Below are 3,742 nucleotides of genomic sequence, written 5' to 3'. Positions count from 1 at the left end.
CCATAGTACATGTATTGGTCATAATTATGTTGCACTGTCACTTACTGCCCTAATGGGACTTTTACCCCTGCAGATATAACAGGTTGTGGGCATTAACTTTCTCAAACCTAAAGACACCCAGGTAACATAACCTCAGGGCTCTCATTACTGCCATGTACTTCTTACTTATGAGTGACCAGTGATCCTTCACCTCATACCTCCACATAAAACACCTCAGATTGTAATTTGCAGTACAGTGGCATATTTACATACATTATAATTATAAACCTCAGACAATAGGGCCTCAACTAATAAAATAATGCTATCACCAATCTCATGCTATCACCCCTCAGGTTTGGGTCCCATCAGTTCATTGCAAGTCATGTTCATCATCGTCCTCTTCTTCTTTTGTCATCTGCTTTTCACTGACTGTCGTCCTTAGGGTATTTGCACACGATAGCAGGCTTTTACGTCTGAAAAGACAGACTGTTTTCAGGAGAAAACAGCTGCCTCGTTTCAGACGTAAATGCTCCTCCTCGCATTTTGCGAGGCTTCTCTGACAGCCGTAAATTTTGAGCTGCTCTTCATTGAGTTCAATGAAGAACGGCTCAAATTACGTCTGAAAAAAGTGTCCTGCACTTCTTTTGACGAGGCTGTATTTTTACGCGTCGTCGTTTGACAGCTGTCAAACGACGACGCGTAAATTACAGGTTGTCTGCACAGTACGTCGGCAAACCCATTCAAATGAATGGGCAGATGTTTGCCAACGTATTTGTAGCCTTATTTTCAGACGTAAAACGAGGCATAATACGCCTCGTTTACGTCTGAAAATAGGTCGTGTGAACCCAGCCTAAGGGTAACCCACACAATTGTGGAGTCAGGCTGTACGGTGGTGTCCAGTGGGGGATTTATTATTACCCTCCTCCTGGTCACTTACTTATTAAAACACTTGGATGCTGCTGACAGATTCACTCAGGTCTTTGGCCTTTGCTTTACTTTGACCTTTGCTGATGTCATCAGGACTTGGTTTGGTCCTTCTCATTTGTCAGACACTGTCTCTTTTAGTATACGTCACCGGGCTGTACACAGCACCTCTGTACTGTGACCCTGGGGCGCGTTCCCACGTAGACGGGTTAGTGGATTTTTATTGTGACAACCACAAAACACTCCGCATCTCTCCTCTTCCTCCAGTAAGTTGCTTGTCTGCACGGCTGCTTAGAATTGTGACACTGCCATCATTTCATGACAAACGCGTTGTATTGGCTCCGACTGCGCCTGCCGCATCTCAATGATGGAGTACATCATGTTAAAGTCTTTTAGTTCATGTTTACTGGCACTTGCTGGGGACCCCCAACCCTTATCAATTGTTAAAATAAATGTTCATCTGTGATAACATCATCCGCATACACTATAAAAGTTGTTCAAAGTACATACAATAACAATGTCAGGCCCTTAACCCCTTAATGACTAGCCTATTTTAGACCTTAATGACCAAGCTATTTTTTACGTTTTTGAATCGTCGCATTCGAAGAGCTATAACGTTTTTATTTTTGCGTCTACATAGCTGTATAAGGTCTTGTTTTTTGCAGGACAAGTTGTATTTTTTAATAGCACCATTTTGGGGGACATATTATTTATTGATTAACTTTTATTAACTTTTTTTGGGGGGGGAATAGAAAAAAATCAGAAATTTCACCACTCTTTTTTGCTGCCTAAATCTACGCCGTTTACCGTGTAGTATAAATAACACAATAAGTTATAATAAAATTATTTGTTTTTGTGCCTCCATATTTGAAGAGCCGTAACGTTTTTATTTTTTCACCGATGCAGTTGTAAGACTTGTAGTTTTTATTGGTACCATTTTGGAGTAGATGCGACTTTTTGATCACTTTTTAATCACATTTTTTTAAAGTCAGGATTCACAGAAAACAGCAATTTTTCAGTCGTTTTTTATTTAATTTTTTACGACGTTCACCATGCAGGTTCAGTAATGTAATAGATTTATAGTCGTGGTCGTTACGGACACTACGATACCAAATATGTGTGACTTTTTAACTGTATTTTTGTTTTTTAATAGTAAAGCAGTTTGTAAGGGGAAAAAGTGGGTTTTTCATTTTGCATTTTTTTTTTCACATTTTTTTTATTAACTTTATTAAACTTTTTTTTTTACTTTTTTACTAGTCCCACTAGGGGACTTCACTATGCGATCCTCCGATCGCTATTATAATACACCGCAATACTTTTGTATTGCAGTGTATTATGCCTGTCCATTTAAAACGGCCAGGCATCTGCTAGGTCATGCCTGCGGCATGATCTAGCAGGCATTCATTACTGGCAGACCTGGGGGCCTTTATTAGGCCCCCGGCTGCCATGGGAGACACAGACACTCGGCGATCTTATCGCCGGGTGTCAGTGGGATGAGAGGGAGCTCCCTCCCTCTCTCCAAAACCACTCAGATGCGGTGCTCGCTATTGAGCACCGCATCTGAGGGGTTAAACGGGTCAGATCGATACTGATATCGATCTCACCCGGCAGAGCAGGGACGCTCCCAGCCCTCAGCTGCCTCTGAAAAAAAAAAAAAGTCTATGGCATCGGAATAAGGCCCGTTAGTGACCGACGTAAAAAGACTATGGGCCGGTCACTAACGGGTTAAACTAAATCAAACACACACCTTTATATAAGAATAACTTCTCTGTCCCGCTGGACAGGGCACCTAGAAAATGTGTAGCTACTGGGTACATTTTATTTGCACCTGGTGTTACACTTTTCAGCAGGATTTATACCTTGTTTTGAGCTGATTACGTGTAACAGCTCCTACCTACAAAAATATACACAGAAATAATATGTTTATCTGACAAGTGGATCAAACCAATTTTTTTCTGACTCTGATTTGTATTGCATGGGAAGGCCTCTCAAGATCCTTTCTCGTCGTGGGAGGCGGGTATGATAAGGTTGGCACTGGTCAGTCAGGACTGTTCTGTAGGCAAATCAAACAGCTCTAACAGAAATTAGCAGCTGTAAAAACCTGGGACATACCAATTAGATCTTACTAAATCGATCCTTGCAGTCTTTGGGCATATATGAGGCCATATACCATCAATGCAAGTGCCATCAAAAGTGCCTTGGGTGCTACCGGTTTACCTTCCTTTACCGTCCACATTCTGTTAGAATCTGTTTTTCACGCCTTTCGATCCCAGTTGGACACTTCCTGTGGAGAACAATCTTTTTCATCGCATAATCATTAATTGATCTTAATCAGATAATTCAGTTGAAGAAAACCATTAACAAATAACATCTTTATACTAAACATTCGCATTGAGCAGTAACTAGAAGTAATACATACAAACAGATTTTTCCTCTTCTTTATATAAACTTCACAGAATTTTCTGCTCTAGAATTTTCCTTTCACAACAAAAAAATGTTTTCAAATGGTAATATTCCGCTTCTGTACCTTTTATCTGACGCATGTTTCCAATAGTACAATGCTAAGACTGATCCAGAACTTTACATAAAACTTAACCTCAGTATTTAATATTCCCACAGCACTTCTTGAATACCATTATTAAACAAACTAACTTTGGAATGACATCTGGAGAACTGCTGATATCTCATCATTGTACAAACACCAGTTCAATACTTGGGATAAAAACTATTCCCCTGTCACTTACACACAACTTCACTGAAAATTTTCTTAGCCGTATTCTTTGCAGTTTGGAAAATACAGGCCAGGCTTCCGGCCACCTTGAGAACAAATCTACACATA

The sequence above is a fragment of the Rhinoderma darwinii genome, chromosome 5 (genome assembly GCF_050947455.1).
Source record: "Rhinoderma darwinii isolate aRhiDar2 chromosome 5, aRhiDar2.hap1, whole genome shotgun sequence".
Lineage (NCBI taxonomy): Eukaryota > Metazoa > Chordata > Amphibia > Anura > Rhinodermatidae > Rhinoderma > Rhinoderma darwinii.
This window is presented reverse-complemented; position numbering follows the sequence as displayed.